Genomic DNA, 18517 nt, shown 5'->3' on the forward strand with positions numbered 1-18517 from the left:
CCACAGCCAGAGCCCATACATCTGTACAATAAGACACCCCCCCCCCCCCATTTTCCTCCACATTTTGAGAAGAAAAAAAGTGTGTCTAAGGCTGTGTGCACACGTTGCGGTTTTTTCACGGTTTTTCCCGATAAAAACGCTAAAAAACGCATACAATAAGCATCCCATCATTTAGAATGAATCCTGCATGTTTTGTGCACATGATGCGTTTTTTTCCGCAAAAAAAACGCATCGTGGTAAAAACCGCAGCATGTTCATTAATTTTCTGTTTTTTTTGCGGATTTCCCACTCCAAAATGCATTGGGAAGTGTCCGGAAAAAAACGCGTCAAAATCGCGGCAAAAACGCATGCGATTTTCTTGCGGATTTATTGCAGAAAATGTCCGGAATTCTCAGAAATTTTCTGCGAGAAATCCTGAACGTGTGCACATAGCCTTATAGTCCGAAAAATATGGTACCTTATCAACTTATTTGAAGCACCTGGGGGTTCAAGTTGCTCATGACATATCTACATAAGTTCTTTGGTCTAGTTTCCAAAAATGGGTCACTTGGGGATATGCACTATTTAGGCACATCAGGGGCTCTCCAAATGCGACATGGCTTCCGCTCTCTATTCTAGCAGATTTTGCGTTCAAAAAGTCAAATGGTGCCCCCTCCCTTCCGAGTCCTGCTGTGCTCCCAAACAGTAGTATTCCTTCTCATATGGGGTATCGGCGTACTTAGTAGAAAATGTACAACACATTTTAGGGTCCATTTTCTCCTGTTACTCTTGTGAAAATAACAAATTTGGACCTAAAGTAACATTTTTGTGATAAAAAGTGAAATGTTCATTTTTTCCCCCCACGTTGTTTTACTTCCTGTGTAGCACCTAAAGGGTCAATAAACTTCTTGAATATGTTTTTTAGGGCTTGGAGTGTGTAATTTTTTAGAATGGTGTCACTTTGGGGTATTTTCTGTTTATAAGCCCCCCAAAGTCACTTCAAATGTGATGTGGCCCCTAAAAACATATTTTTGTAAATTTTGTTGGAACAATGAGAAATTCATGATCAACTTTTAACCCTTGTAACTTCTTATAAATAAAAAGTAAAAAAAAATTATACAGATGTAAAGTAAACATGTTGGAAATGTTGTAACTATTTTTGAGTGACATAAATCTTTGATTTAACCCCTTTACCCCCAAGGGTGGTTTGCATGTTAATGACCGGGCCAATTTTTACAATTCTGACCACTGTCCCTTTATGAGGTTATAACTCAGGAACACTTCAACAGATCCTGGTGATTCTGACATTGTTTTCTTGTGACATATTGTACTTCATGCTAGTGGTACAATTTATTTGATATTACCTGTGTTTATTTGTGGAAAAAAAATGTAAATTTGGCGAAAATTTTGAAAATTTTGCAATTTTCCAACTTTGAATTTTTATGCAATTAAATCACAGAGATATGTCACACAAAATACTTAATAAGTAATGTTTCCCACATGTCTACTTTACATCAGCACAATTTTGGAACCAAAATTTTTAGTTGTTAGGGAGTTATAAGGGTTAAAATTTGACCAGCAATTTCTCATTTTTACAACACCATTTTTTTTTAGGGACCACATCTCATTTGAAGTCATTTTGAGGGGTCTATATGATAGAAAATACCCAAGTGGGACACCATTCTAAAAACTGCACCCCTCAAGGTGCTCAAAACCACATTCAAGAAGTTTATTAACCCTTCAGGTGTTTCACAGGAATTTTTGGAATGTTTAAATAAAAATGAACATTTAACTTTTTTCACAAAATATTTACTTCAGCTCAAATTTGTTTTATTTCACCAAGGGTAACCGCAGAAAATGGACCCCAAAAGTTGTTGTACAATTTGTCCTGAGTACGCAGATACCCCATATGTGGGGGTAAACCACTGTTTGGGCGCATGACAGAGCTCGGAAGCGAAGGAGCGCCATTTGACTTTTCAATGCAAAATTGACTGGAATTGAGATGGGACGCCATGTTGCGTTTGGAGAGCCCCTGATGTGCCTAAACATTGAAACCCCCCACAAGTGACACCATTTTGGACAGTAGACCCCCAAAGGAACTTATCTAGATGTGTGGTGAGCACTTTGACCCATTAAGTGATTCACAGAAGTTTATAATGCAGAGCCGTAAAAATAAAAAATCATATTTTTTCACAAAAATGATCTTTTCGTCCCCAATTTTTTATTTTCCCAAGGGTAAGAGAAGAAATTGGACCACAAAAGTTGTTTTACAATTTGTCCTGAGTACGCTGATACCCCATATGTGGGGGTAAACCACTGTTTGGGCACATGGGAGAGCTCGGAAGAGAAGGAGCGCCGTTTGACTTTTCAATGCAAAATTGACAGGAATTGAGATGGGACGCCATGTTGCGTTTGGAGAGCCACTGATGTGCCTAAACATTGAAACCCCCCCCACAAGTGACACCATTTTGGAAAGTAGACCCCCTAAGGAACTTATCTAGATGTGTGGTGAGCACTTTGACCCACCAGTTGCTTCACAGAAGTTTATAATGCAGAGCCGTAAAAATAAAACATTTTTTCACAAAAATGATCTTTTCGCCCCCAATTTTTTATTTTCCCAAGGGTAAGAGAAGAAATTGGACCCCAAAAGTTGTTGTACAATTTGTCTTGAGTACGCTGATACCCCATATGTGGGGGTAAACCACTGTTTGGGCGCATGGGAGAGATCGGAAGGGAAGGAGCGCCGTTTGACTTTTCAATGCAAAATTGACAGGAATTGAGATGGGATGCCATGTTGCGTTTGGAGAGCCACTGATGTGCCTAAACATTGAAACCCCCCACAAGTGACACTATTTTGGAAAGTAAAATAAATAAGGCAGCACACGAGGGGAGCACGGCTGATCGCGTATGACGTACTATCCCGTCGGTGGTCATACGGGCCCACCCCACCTCGACGGGATAGTACGTCATATGTCAGAAAGGGGTTAAGGGCATAAAAATTAAAAGTTGGAAGTTTTCAAAATTTTCACCAAATTTTCGTTATTTTCACAAATAAATGCAAGTCATATCAAATAAATTGTAACACTATCATGAAGTACAATATGTCATGAAAAAACAGTCTCACATAAAGTGATACATGTAAGATTTGAAAACTTTGACTTGGCCATTAAGGTCAAAATTGTCAGTAAGGGGTTAGGTTGTTCGCTGCTCATTTACCAGCTTACATGATCCGTCCGATACACTATTAACCCCCAAGGTAGTGGGTGATAGAGTGAACAGAATAAGCACTAATTGAAACAATTTTTAAGTTACAGTCAACATTATTTTTATTTATTTTCACATACAATACCCCCCAAAAAATAATTTAAAACATCTAGTGACCTCCGATGTGAGACACATATGGCTAAGGACTCCATTAAACACCTTTTAACAAGAGATATGTATTATAATTTTATTATTTGCAGTATAATGCTATATTCCCTAGATGATACACATCTCATATCAAATAATACTACCTGTAGCTTCATATATATTAAAGTGCATGTGCCAATTGAAAAAGGGGGGTATATCTCTGCAGCTATCATAGAACTCCATCACGCCCAAATGGCCATTGTTAGTCCTGAATTTGAGAGCAACAGACCCTATACAAACCAATTACTGCTCATGGTGCCTTAAAGATTACAAGCATGAAGTCTCTGGATAATAGTTACTGACTGTGTGGAGTCAATGCCGTGTACACATGCGGACGATTACTGTCTATGGGAATGCATTGGTGCACAAGGACATGCGTACGCATGCGTTCGATACGCATGCGTACTTCACACTAATCATGTCCAGGAAATGATGTTACCACCCCCAAAACAAAGCTTATAAAAGGAATTGTGGAAACTGCAAGGCCATTACTTCCAAGACTCTGGATCTGACAACAACACTGGCTATGTAAGTATAGAACGTTTGAAAATGTCTGTCTCTCTCACTGCTGTCTGTACTTTGTACCAATTTTTTTTTTCTGTTCCTTTTAGACTGGTTGTCTTCTGGTGCTGCCTTCTCTCCTGATGCTGGCGTCTCTCCTGGTGCTGCCATCTGTCCTTTTGCTGCTTTCTCTGCTGGTGTCTGTCCTGGTGCTGCCACCTGTCCCTGTCCTGTGCTGACTGCTCTGCTGTTGGACTACTGCCTGTAATGTAAGTATTGGTGTCCATTTTTTGGGGTGGGCTACATTGTGTTTGGCTCTTAACAAGTTTAAATTTTGTTTTTTTCTGTAGAGTTTCACTTGACTACTGCCTGCTCTTCAACCATGTCCTCAATTGAAGAACTGACTGCTTCCCAGGGTGGACATGACACCGATTATGTAATCACATTTGCTATACTGATTGGTATGAATTAATTGACATTACTATACCTGTATTAAATTATGTAATTTCTTTACAGGTACCTTCCACTGATGAAGAGCAGGAGCAGTCGAGTGGAAATGATTCTTCCCAGGGTCCTCGGGTTCATGTGTCTCTGGAGGAAAGACGTGGTGTAAGTATCCTTTTCATCAGAGTTGTAATTGATTTTCTTTTTCATTTTTACTTAAAATTATTTTGTTTTATTGGATCTATAGGTTCCACAATGGGAAGAAGCCAAACATGACATTGAAGGCAAGCAACTAATTAACCTTGTGCGAGTACCGTTGTAGGACACCCGTGATCGTCAGCACTCCGACATTGTTGTGATTTGACGACTCTGGGAAAAGTGGCCAGATGGCTGCTGCATGATTGGGACTGTGCCACGCCACGTACCAGAAATGATTTTGGTAAGTATTGCAATGTGGTGTGATGCGCCAGTGAAACTGTAAATGTAGGTGCATTATTTTACAATTAATTTTTTCCTTTTTTCCCCCCTTCACAGTGAAGAGAATAAGAGTGCATTGGTCCTCGATGAAGGATCACTTCAACAAGGACAGGAGACAGGAGAAACAGGTTAAAAGTGGTGCTGCTCAAAGGATAATAAGAAAAAACAAAAACCACCGTAACCTTGCTTTTCTGAAGCCTGCGATTGCTACGAGAACGTTAGTATCTTTTGTGCTGTCTTACCTTACCATTATTTAACCTTTTTTGTGTGTTTTACTAATGTTTTTCTTTATTTTCACCACAGAAAGTGGTGCAGCACAACACAACCTGGATCGTCCTCTGTTGAAGCGACCCCTTGTGATGATAATGTATAATATGATTTTTAGTTTCCCCTGTTAGTACACATACTGTGGGCTCTGTCCCCCCTTCTCTCTGTGTTTCTGTTTGCTGAAATGTGTGTGTAGAAGAGGTTTTATTGCTTCTAGCTGTAAATTCCAGGCTCTGGGCAACTTATTCATCCCTCCTCCCATCTAGTACCAGCTGTAACTGGTCTAGTTGCTCTCAGAAGACATGCGGTTCTTTGTTCTATTATAATAAGATATTGGGCCACAGATTTGGGCTAGAAAAATAAGGAGTATATATTGCTAACTTCCATCGGTAGATCTGTCAACGACTGTAACCACCAGCAGTTAAACACAACAAGTAAAAGGTATGGATTTCTCCGGAACCGTGTGGAACAACTAGGACGAATTTGGTATCAAAAGAGAGCTAATTTTAATACAAGATGAATGATGGGTGTGCTGTGCTTCTGACATGTTCTCAAGCTAAGATATGAGAATTATAAGTTTTGTTGGTTAAAAACTGTACATCTGAGAAGGGGAGGGCAATGGTAACTCAGCCCCTTTCGTGATGTCACAAGCCTGCAGGTATAAGTCACTGCCAGTGAGCCCAACCTTCAGTCTTGCCTGAGGATCTGTTACAGCAGGTCTTATCGCATGAATTAGGACATTTGGGGCTCTGCCTACCAGCATGGTTGCCTGAAATGATCTGAGCACATGTGAGTTTTATCTTTCTTCTTTAATCCATGTTATTTTATAATTGCTTTGTGTTAGGGCTAGCGGAACGCACCAAATAATTAGAGAAAAGGAATTAGGTGCGTTCGCAGCCCGGGGTCCACCGTGCAGAGATGGAACCTGCTGCTAAGCAATGACGAACTATATGGCAGTACAATGAGGACACACACGGGTTAGCTTCACCCTGTATGAAAGAAGCGAACCCTGTTGTGTCACAGAGCCGCAGTACCGCACGTAACAGAAATAATAATAAAGTAGCACGAGAGTGCATGCAGTGCCGCTCTGGCGGACGCCACTAACCACTCAGACTTGGGTTAGGAAAGCGCGGAGATAGCGCACGGCGCCGCACTGGCGGTCACAGTAATAGACGCTGTTTGTGTTACTAGTGTTGGTAACAAGTCAGGCGCTAGATTACAATCATCCTCCTTACGCGAGCATTCAAACACAAGGGAGGGGATGTTTAAAGAGCGAATTTCACTCACAACAAACAAGAGTATACTAGCACATGGCCGTGTGGCCATGCAAACCTTTTATAGCTGCAGCAAGTTCAGGACCTTCCTAGAGGACCAATGAGAACTGCTACAGTAACTGAGCAACTTCAGGACCTTCCTAGAAGACCAAAAGGAGCTGCTGCAGTACCTGAGCATGTGACCCCAGAACTCCACAGAGAGGTCTTCCTTTGGGCATGCTCAGAAGGGAAAAAGCAGGACTTAGTCCCAGAGACTTTGCTCACCGCTGATCAGTACAGGCTACAATGGCAGAGCCTGGAAAGGCAGCAGTAAAACCTTTGCACAGAATCAGACTGGGTGAGACGCTGGGACCGATGTCTCCACTGAGCAGGCTCCACTGCGGTTGATGCAGAATGAGAGACTGCAGCAGACATGGTTCGAGATTCCCCCTGTGCAGCGGCGGGAACTAGACTCCTAATATTTTGTACATACGTTAAATTGTCTCATAGTGTAACATCTTTATATGCCTTTTATAAACACTGCCTATTCTTTTATGGAGTAAAATATATAAAATACTAGCTTTGTTCTCCTGTTCTAAAACGTACCGTAAGTCCTCTGAAGTTGATTACGCTACTGAATTGGGTTGGCTTCGGACCTTTTTAATCGGAGCTGGTGGCAGCGTTGATAATTATTGTTCCTGCCTGAGCAGCAGTAGTTATTTCGCCCTCGCTGCAGCGTGCCCAATAGCCAGGACATAGCAGGCAGCCTTTCTGGCGACTAATTACCCTAGGTGTAGTACCTAATTTGACCTGAGGGTAAGGGGGCGCCAGAGTGCTACAAGTTCCAACATGGAATTGGAAAAGCGGGATATACATAAATCCCTGCAGTTTGTGATATTGTAGCAGCAGTGGGATAATTAAAATAAGCCCCTGCGGTAAATTGATAGGTCAATAGCCTTGTTTGTGTTTTCATCACATTGTAGCAGAGGAGGGATAACTAAGATAAGTCCCCCTGCACATGTGATAGCCGTGTGCTGGCTAAAGGTCACCCCCGATTGGTGACATTTTGGTGACCGTCACGGGATCCGTGACACCCCTCATCGACCAGCCAACGAACAGACGCAGTCCCAATCATCCACCAGCAATGTAGCAACCTGTTGGGCCTCACAAGCTGAGGAACAGCCAGCCGCCAGTCCATCAGGTTTTCCCCTCTCCCAGCCCTCTGCCGCTTCTTTTGTTGGGTCTTCTCATCAGCAGCACAGGGCCTGGGAGAGGTCACTCATGCACTTAAACTCGGTCTTCCAGGATGGGATTAAGGTGCTTGATGATAGACTGAAGAGTGGGTTCACCCATGTCAACACACTTCTCCAGGATGTCAACAAACGCCTTGACCACCTGGATGCCGACCTTGAGAGACCGGGGCAACATTTTTTTCTTCAATAGAGCGGGAAGTGTCAGAAAACCTTACGCCTCAATTCCAGATCAACATCATGCAGGCCTGCCAGGCTGTTTACAGCCACGCAATGCAGCAGCAACAGTCCCAAGGCTACAATCCACAGGCCGGAGGATATTACCAGCAGCCAAACATCTACTTTCAAACTCCTACAGCACCAAACTATCCTCCACCACCGCTTCCAGTTCAGCACACCTGCAGCCAGCAGCATCCACCACTTTTTTCCCAAGTTCAGCACCCCTGCAGCCAGCAGCATCCACCACACTGCCCAGTCGAGCACTACGCCAGAAGACTGCTACAGAGCCCACCAGTCCCACTCGGTCAAGAAAACAAAGGTCCAAAACTAAACACATTCCCACCATGACGAAGGCCCGGAGGCAAAAATCCCTGCCAAAATTGGACCCACCACTTCCACCCTCACCTACCAATGTGTCTCTGTTTTCAAATATGGAGAGGAGGAGAAAAAGATCCGTGCATACGACGCCACAGTCCGGCGGCAATATGGCCGCTCTTTCCTCCCCGCAGTCAGTGCCCGCACCATACTCCCATCCAGTCAGCCCTTACACAGGGTTAATGCCAGCATTACCGGAGCACGGTGTAACACACTCCGGTTACGCAGCTATTAACCCTGTGTGACCAACTTTTTACTATTGATGCAGCGTATGCAGCATCAAGAGTAAAAAGATCTAATGTTACAAATAAGAATAATAAAAACAAAAAGGTTATTCTCACCCTCCGACGTGGCGCTGTCCTCGGCAGTGCAAGCGGCAGGTTCCGGTGCTAAGGATGCTATGCGAGAAGGACCAGTCATGTGACCGCAACGTCATCACAGGTCCTGCGCTCATACCAACCCTGGGACAGGAAGTTGCCGCGTGCACCGCACACAGGCGACAGGACTACAAGGGGCCCTCGGAAGGTGAGTATATGTTTATTTTTTAACATGTTACATACGTGGCTGGGCAATATACTACGTGACTGGGCAATATACTGCGTGACTGGGCAATATACTATGTGGCTGGGCAATATACTACGTGGCTGGGCAATATACTACGTGACTGGGCAATATACTACTTGACTGGGCAATATACTACGTGACTGGGCAATATACTACGTCGCTGGGCAATATACTACGTAGCTGGGCAATATACTACGTGACTGGGCAATATACTATGTGACTGGGCAATATACTACGTGGCTGGGCAATATACTACGTGGCTGGGCAATATAGTAAGTAGCTGGGCAATATACTACGTAGCTGGGCAATATACTACGTGGCTGGGCAATATACTACGTGGTTGGGCAATATAGTACGTGGCTGGCCAATATACTACATGGGCTGTGCAATATACTATGTGGACATGCATATTCTAGAATACCCGATGCGATAGAATCGGGCCACCATCTAGTAGAACTATAAACCCCTCTTAGCAAGTAGAAAAGTAAGCAGTTCCCTGGTTGTGTAAGAAATGGAGGAATGCTGGAAACGATGGCGAAAAGAGAGAAAAGAAAGGACGTCCAGGATGAGAAAGCCATCTGATTTACCAGATGAATCAGTGAAATGGACGTTAGGGCATGAAGTCCAGGGGTCAATAGCCAAGGGACCGAGGCGATGTGGGGAGCCCCACGCGTATCGCTGCAACCAGCAGCTTCGTCAGGGAAAAAACAAGTTAGATTAGAGGCGGTCCAGTGTGTTCCGGGTCCAATGGGTGTCGCAAGTCCAGGTCTGGCGCCTCCCATCTTCATGCGATGATGTCCTCTTCCTTGCTTCTGTCGCGGCTCCTGTGCAGGCGTAATTCTCTGCCATGGTGAGGGCATTTCAAAGTACTGCAGTGCGCAGTGCAAGAGGGGAAATCAGTATGCCTGCGCAGGAGCCGTGACACTAAGCAAGGAGGATGACGGCATCGTATGAAGATGGGAGGCGCCTCACCCGGACCTCCCCTGGGTGGGCATAATTTAACTTGTTTTTCTTATCTTTCAGGTTCCATCCAGAGCTTATCTACAGCATTACAGAATGCTGTAGATAAGCCCATAATGGCGGTGGCCGCAGCTTATATGCGAAAAATTAGGTGACAGATTCCCTTTAAACCTTTCTGTCTTGCCATGCCACACGTCCATTGTCAGAAATAAAGTATGCATCAAACTTATCCCTCATCTGGGCAACTGCCACTGTAGTCCTCAGAGTGTGATCTTGGTAATCATGCAATGTAACAGGTTACTCAGGTTCTAAATTGGGTTGCTCTTTTGCCAGCATGTAATTGTGCATGACAACACACGCTTTCACAACCTCATCAATTGTCTCAATTTTTAGATTGGTCTTCCCAAAATGCGCCATTTAGATGCCAGCAAGCCAAAGGCACACTCCACAGTTCTTTGTGCCCTTGTCAGTCGGTAGTTGAAAATCCATTTGGTGTGATTCAAGTCCCGACTTGAGTATGGTTTTATGAGGTTGGCACACATTTGAAGGGCCTCTTTCCCAAACACAACAAATGGCATTGGTGGGCTTTCAGTGTTGGGAAGAGGTGGTGGCTGTGGAAAATTGAAATTATTATGATACAAATGTTGGCCATTGTCAGCATTTTTGAGAGTCATTTCCTCGTCCAAATGAGCCAATGTCCATGGCGACAAATTGACATTCAGCATCTCTAATCACCATGAGAACAATAGAAAAGTATTTTTTGCAATTAAAATACTCGGTTCCACTTCCAGCAGGTTTCATAATCCGAATGTGTTTGCCGTCCAAAGCCCCCCCACAGTTAGGAAAATTACAAATGTCCTGGAGTTTTTCAGCATTTTCAAGCCAGAGTTTAGTTGTGGGTTGGGGGGAGGAATTCTTGATGCAGAACGTCACATTAAGCCCTGCAGGTGTCTCCAACAATCCCAGAGAGGGTGGACACTCCAATCCGGAACTGGAAATGGAGAGATAAGGTCTCTCCGGTAGCCAGGAATCTGCCGAACAGAAAATGGAAAATAAAAAATTAATGGGTTTTCTAACAATGCCATGAACAGGTGTGTGTTTTTCACAATTACGTACCTCAGGGTCACCAACAGACGTTCGCCAGCAGGAATTGCTCTATGGAGTTGTGTGTCATGCCTGGTAATGGATCCTCGGACATGTTGCAGCAAGTCATCAAAACTCTGTTTAGACATCCTCGTGTAGTCAAAAAACTTCTGAGGGTTTGCACACAGCTCCGTGTACAACGAGAGGTATGCTGCACAGGTTTCTCGGAGTTCAAGGATGGGGTGTTGCCAGTAGCGACGACGACGTCTTCTCAGTCTTTCTCGTTTTCTTCTTGACAAGCAAAGGCAACAGCCAATTTCAATTGTAAATCCAGATTAGCATAGAAGCTCTCCATGTCAAGATCCATCTTGCAGCTGGGTACAGCAACCAAAGACGGGGATTTCCTCAGTGCAGTGTGTGTGTGTGTATATATATATATATATATATATATATATGTATATATATATATACACACACACACACATCTCTATATATATATATATATATATATATATATATATATATATATAAAATACTAGATGGTGGCCTGATTCTAACGTATCGGGTATTCTAGAATATGTATGTGGTTTATTTATGAAGATTTCAGAATAATGTAATGTAATGAATACACAGGATTCGGCCGGCCGGGCGCGACCAATTGGCGAAGCGGGGTTCAAATCCTGCTCCAATTCGCGGCCGGACTGCTCCTGTCGCTGGTCGCACCCAGCCGGCCGTGAATAATCAATCAGTGAAGCCAGGGCCAGTTCCAGGTTTTTGAGGGCCCCGGGCGAAAGAGTGTCAAACCCCATGTAGCATATAACACAGCCCACATAGTATATAGCACAGCCACGTAGTATATAGCACAGCAACGTAGTATATAGCACAGCTATGTAGTATATTGCACAGCTACGTAGTATATTGCAGAGCCACGTAGTATATAGCACAGGCACGTAGTATATAACAGCCACGTAGTATATAGCACAGCCACGTAGTATATTGCAGAGCCACGTAGTATATAGCAGCCTACGCAGTATATTGCAGAGCCACGTAGTATAGAGCACAGCCCACGCAGTATATAACACAGCCTAGGTAGTATATAGCAGAGGTCCCCAACTCCAGTCCTCAAGGCCCACCAACAGGTCATGTTTTCAGGATTTCCTTAGTCTTGCCCAGGTAATAAGTGCATCACCTGTGCAATGCAAAGGAAATCCTGAAAACATGACCTGTTGGTGGGCCTTGAGGACTGGAGTTGGGGACCTCTGGTATATAGCACAGCCCACATAGTGTAGAGCGCAGAGACGTAGTATATGACACAGACCACGCAGTATGTAACAGCCCACGTAGTATATAGCAATGTGGGCACCATATACCTGTTAAAAAAAGAATTTAAAAAATAGTTATATACTCACCTTCCGCGGCCCCCGGAACAAGCCCACGCTTTTAGCGATGCTCCGTTCCCAGTAATGCCTTGTGGCAATAACCCGTGATGATGTAGTGGTCTCACGAGACCGCTAGTTGTCTCATGAGACCGCTACGTCATGTGGGGTCGTTGCCGCAATTCATTATTGGGACCAGAGCGTCGCGAGCAGCGGGAAAGGCTGCCGCGGATGCCAGAAGGTGAGAATATAATGATTTTTATTTAATTTTTTTATTTTTAACATTATATGTTTTTACTATTGATGCTGCATAGGCAGCATCAATAGTAAAAAGTTGCTCACACAGGGTTAATGGCAGTGTTACACGGACTGCGTTACACCGCGGCATAACGCGCTGTAACGCAGTCCGTTAACGCTGCCATTACCCTGTGTGAGCGCTGACTGGAGGGGGCACTGACTGGAGGGGAGTAGGGAGGGGCCAATTCGCGGACTGTGCCTGTCGCTGATTGGTCATGCCCAGCTAGCTGCGACCAATCAGCGACTCGGGATTTCCGTTACAGAGAAACAGACAGACAAACGGACGGAAGTGGACCTTAGACGATTATGTAGATATATATATATATCAAATGAGACATGCCCATTGGGTGTCTTATATCAAGGTAAAGCTACTGGAAAACATTGGAAATATCGAACACATGCGCATATACAACGCATGCAAAAACTCATGCATATGCAGCTTTTGCTGCATGCGTAATGATGCAGATAAAATACGCAGCGTATAAATTTGTTCGCTTGCGTTTTTACTCATGCGGATGATACGCTGCGGACTCAAACGCTAATGTGAACCTAGCCTTAGCTGTCAAAATGAGCCAGTTAGCCTGTGCTCTTCACACACAGCACGGGTCATATATCGAAACCGCAAACATTCTTCTGTGTCGAATGCAATCCAGAAGTTGCAGGCATCATTGTTAATTGGAATATATCAGTAAGTTATATATGTTACAATTTACGATAATTTTTTCAAGATGAACAATATTTAATTATGTATTAGTATTTTTAGTCTCCCCGGTTACTAATAAATAGGACAAAAAGTTCTATTAAGAATTGAATACTAATATTTTCCCAATTATATTTTACAGGGGGTGTTTGTAATGTTCACGGAGAAGTCATTTTGACAGTCTAACAGGTGAGATGTCTCTTTGCTTTTAGTTGGTTTACATTTTTTTCGATTATATTTATGCAAAATTGTATATACTTACATTAAAAGAAAACACTTCCACTTCCATTGGTTATGGTATTTAGTATATATGGTATATTTCCCACACCAGGAATGTTGAAAAATAATCAATACTTAACCTTTCAAGTCATTGATGCTCCGCTTTTTGTACCCCCCCCCCAATTTCCAGCACTCTGTTTCATTCTGAGCAGCTCACTGTGTGTATATGCAGAAGTCTGTTACCGGCCACATCGATTACATTCTTAGATAGCATGTGACTGGCTGCCCTTAAGCGGGTTGTTCCACAAACATAACACAGGTCTGCAAGGGTAATATTGTTTAGAAAGTAAGAGGTGATTCTTATATACTTTCAATTGCTGAACTCAGTAAAAATTCCATCGCATACAGTTTTTTCACAAACTCTGACGCCATTGGCTTTTTCTTGCACCATACTTTGACTCCTTAGCATGCCCTTTGGTGGATGAATTTGGTGTCATTAGATTGGTTAGACATTAATAGATGCTGCACTTCAATTGTCTGCTGTGGGCAGAGAAGATTTTCTTAACCCAGCTTCCAAAAAGTGTGGTGGTGTCCATAGCAACTAAATCAAAGCACAGCTTTCATTTTACCGCAGCAGTAGAAGAATTGAAAGCTGTGCTGTGATTGGTTGTTATGTGAAGCAGAGCTGTGTTTTCTTTTAGACAAAGTTCAAAAGCATGTCTAGATGTGATTACCACAATTATTCACTATTTAGTGATGTATTGTGGGTACTTTGGTGTAAAACTAGATGATCAGGACAAGTCGTAGGCCCCAACATGTAGTGTGCTCTGTTTGTATAGAAGAACTAGGACTGTGGTCTAAAGGGAAGAAAGAGAGCTTTCGCTTTGTCGGGCTTATGATCTGGAGGAAACCACAAAATCATAATGATGACTGATACTTTTTTACATGCAATGTGGAGGGATTCAACCTTAAAAATAAGAAGGAATTATATTCCCGGACCTACCATCAGTGATCCACCCTGTGTCAAGTCAGGGCTTGAACCTAAACATTCTGCTGAACTTTTAGGCTCTAGACTAAATAAATAGAGTCTACTAGCTCGTGGTATCTGTTTTCCTGGTTCAGAGCAGAGAAAAGGAATTACTTCTATAGTTGTTTCAAGACTCTAGTTCATTGGAGTGATGTTCCTGGGCTGATAGAAAAATTGATTCATCCAAAAAAAAGTGTGAAAGCTGTGCTACTACACAATGGCAGCAACTAGGCTTCAGTGCCTGTAGGGCATTCTATGCACTTGAAGGAAAGCTATGAGACTTTATACTTTATTCTCAAGAAATTTAACTACGAGAGGATCAAGGATGGCCAGTCTGTGGTGATCTGAAAGTTTTCTCTTTGCTCCTTAGGCAGCAAGGAGGATATATGAAGTACCCATGCTTTTTGTGTGAATGGGACGGCCGGGATAGTACTCATCACTGGAGCCAAAAAAGGTGGTCAATGAGAACATCTTTGCAACATTGACTCAAGAACATAGTTGTAGAAAGTTTTAGTTTTTCTCACTAAAGTTCTCCTGCCACCACTCCACATAAAGCTTGGACTGGTGAAGCAGTTTGTGAAAGCGCTACTGAAAGGAGAGACTTTTAAGTACCTATGTTCCAAGTATTTTTTTGTGGGTCTGGACATTTGGAAACTCATGAAGGACAACATGTTCGAAACAAAAATGAAAGCTGTTGAGTAAAGGTCTTGGCATTCTTTTAAAGAAGTTGAGAAGAAATTTCTAGGTAGCAAAAAAGATCCAAAATTTAAGTCCATCGTGGGGAACATGCTGAAACGTTTCAAAGCCTTTGATTGTCTGATGAATTTGAAGTTATATTTTTACATTCTCATTTGACTACTTTCTGAAAACCTTAGTTCTGGTAGCAAAGATCAGGGTGAAAGATTTCATTCGAATATCAAGGAGATGGAAAAACGATACCAAGGTAGATGGAACATAAACATGATGGGGGACTACTGCTGGATGCTTCATAGAGAAGATGCGCAGGACTTCTATAAGAGAAAAGTTATCAAGAGAAGCTTTGAAGAGAACAGGAAAAGACACAAGAATTAATTTCCAATTAAATTGCAGAATGAATGTTCGATAATGTTTTACATATAATATTTTGTAAATTTTTGGCTACAATAAAGATTTTTCTTTATCTCGCTTGTATATAATTTCACGCTCATTTTGTGCAAAATCCATTCAAGATGATTAAAAACAGAAGTTTTTTTTAACCCCTTAGTGACAGAGCCAATTTGGTACTTAATGACTGAGCCAATTTTTTCAATTCTGACCACTGTCACTTTCTGAGGTTATAACTCTGGAACGCTTTAACGGATCCCGCTGATTCTGAGACTGTTTTTTCGTGACATATTGCACTTCATCTTAGTGGTAACATTTTACGATATTATGCACAAAGAAAGAAAGAAGAAAGAAGCGCAAAAAACGGTGCACACTGAGCCACAATACTATAGAATAATGACAATTTTATTAGAGACCCAAAAAACACAAAGTGCTTGACATTAAAAACATTTAAAACACAGCATAAAACACATGCCTATACACATATAGTGAACGTCCTCCAAATATGGGGACATAATGAAAAGACAGACCCCTAAGGAAAAATAATCCTAGAAAACATGCCTCCGTGAATATACATGCAAGATAAATCTATCTAATACAAGCAGATATCAGCAGGAAAAGTTCCGGCCAAATGTATTAATAAATAAAATAGAAAGAAAAAATTATATTATATGCATTACATAAATAATACAAGAAATAATGCCAAGTGTCCCATCGAAAAATGCACTATGCAATATTATAATATCAAATTTTAAAAGCACAGATATGCATTACCATGGGGCACAATACATGAAACTGGTAACTAATACCGCCAGAGTGATTCCTGCCGATACTGCCTATTAAAGAATGCAATAACTATATATTCATACTCACTAGGAGGTAGAGTCTGTCAACTCCCTACGCGTATCGCCGCTCTTGGTGGCTTCGTCAGGGGAAGTAGTTGTGTACTAATTGTGTCTGGCATATATATCGTAAGTGCACTTACTAATTGGCCTGTAAGCACCGGCACCTGTGTGACTACTGGTCATCGTAACAGTCAAAAAGTCTATACCAGGATCAAGAAGATCTAAGCTGATTGGTTACCCGAGTCGGCATGTAGTACGTCTACCATTGGTCTGTGCGTCTGTGTACACCTGTTCCATCCTGCATGTTTTCCCATCCCTCCATACAGATACGGTTGTACACAAGATCAGTCCGGCCAATGAGCGGTAATAAAGCATATATCCAATCACAGCTAATGTAGACCCGCGCCTGCGCCGTGCTGCACAGGGCAGGTCACTGCACTGGAGATCCACGCAAGCGCCAAAAAGCAATGACTAAGTCCCAAACCATGCCCTGCGCCTGCGCAGAAGAGACCACACCGGAAGCACCATCCAGATGCCGATCACGTGCCAACCGACGAAACGTTGCCAGGCAACCCGCCGCCGCATAGCGATCCCCGCTCCAGCAATTATGCCGATCGACCAGGCAATTCCTCCTTGCGTAAGTATCCAATCTGATATAACCAACATCTGTATCCAGACAGGGTAAGGCCAAATTGCTATAAGTCCACACAAGTGCAAGAAGGTAATGGTCAAATTATAGACTATGTACTGCGCTTGCGCTATGGAAACCAGATTGTGAGCACTGTCTAGTGACTAATCACATGTTCACTGGCATAACGTTGCCAGGCAACCCGGCGCTATACAGCGAGTTCTGTTCTAATAGGCAATCTCTCCGCATAAAAGTACTATATAAACTATGACCAATGCTTATAATGGGACAATGATGATTCGATAATGATGGATTGCTTTTATAATCCACTAATATGGTCACATATGAACCTGTGCTGCATTGGGCAAGATCAATCTTTAAAGAATTTCTGGAAATCCACACAAGCGCTGCATCTCCATCTCAATATCATCCCCTATGGATCAATACAATGAATAAACGGAGAAGATTATCAAACAACCAGTTGTATATAATTTGGCCCCCTGCCACTAGGCAACCTCCACTGTCCAGTGAGTTCAACTCCGATTGATCTAAGATCCAAATGTCCGTACGCATGCGCTAACTGGGACAACATAATCAAACTCATTGATAAACTAAGGTAAGAGAAAGCCCGTATAGAGGAGGTCCTCATTGAGGCCCCCTGGTGAAACTGATCCCAACTGGTAAATCCAGCGGGCCTCCAATCTAAGCAGTTCTCCCTGCCTGTCCGTTTTCCGGAAATTAGGTGGAACCCTCTGCAGACCCATAACCAGCAAATCACGTGTATTGCTGGAATGAGTCTGCAAAAAGTGTGTGGCTACTGTAGATATAATTTTGCCCTTGGATGTATCTTGTCTAGCACAGTTAATATTTGATACATGTTGTTGTACTCTTTTACGCAATTCTTGTGAGAATGAAATTATCTATACGGATTTATTCCGAAAAAGCACGGCAGCGAACGGATTACTGGATTATAAGAGTTTTCATCCTCATCACCTTAAGAGAAATTTGCCCACAGGACAATTTTTCAGAATCCGGAGGAACTGCACTCTACACAGTGACTTTTGTTCCCAAGCAAAGGCCCTCTCAACGCGCTTACGGGCAAGAGGTTATCCTAGATCAATTATCTCAAAGGCCGTACAGCGAACCAAGACCACCCCTAGGGCACAATTGTTACAGCCCAGGAAGAAGCAAGCGGACAACAACATCAGATATATAACAATATTCCATAATCATTGGAAAGAAGTCTCTGAATTTTTTAGACGACATTGGGATATCCTTAAAACGGATCCTAAGATAACAGATCTTGTACCTGAGCGCCCTCTGATTACAGCTAGAAGGGCACCCAATTTACGGGACTCTCTTTCGAGGAGCCATTTTATTAGGCCAACAACCAGATTGGGCAGAGGTAGTGCATTAAAAGGCATGTATCCGTGTGGTGAGTGCAATGTGTGTCCATTGGTAAACAGGGGCTCCTGTTTTACCAACCCGCGAGATGGGGTTGAGTATAGCCTTAGGGAATATATCAATTGTAAAACAACAAATTTGGTCTATGTCCTAGT

General features: G+C 42.7%; 1 protein-coding gene across 5 annotated transcripts in view; it reads left to right on the forward strand.

Moving 5' to 3' along the window:
- The window catches only part of HIVEP3 (HIVEP zinc finger 3), a 388571-nt gene that overhangs the window by 62940 nt on the left and 307114 nt on the right, over nucleotides 1–18517 (forward strand). For 4 of the 5 annotated variants that reach the window (XR_011319247.1, XM_069756679.1, XM_069756676.1 and 1 more), the window contains exon 2: nucleotides 13299–13345. The gene's annotated coding sequence lies outside the window, so the exon portion shown is untranslated. Of the gene's footprint in view, nucleotides 1–13298; nucleotides 13346–14772; nucleotides 15562–18517 lie in introns of those variants that run through there. The other variant, XR_011319248.1, reaches the window with a different exon arrangement.

Source organism: Ranitomeya imitator, chromosome 3 (genome assembly GCF_032444005.1).
Source record: "Ranitomeya imitator isolate aRanImi1 chromosome 3, aRanImi1.pri, whole genome shotgun sequence".
Lineage (NCBI taxonomy): Eukaryota > Metazoa > Chordata > Amphibia > Anura > Dendrobatidae > Ranitomeya > Ranitomeya imitator.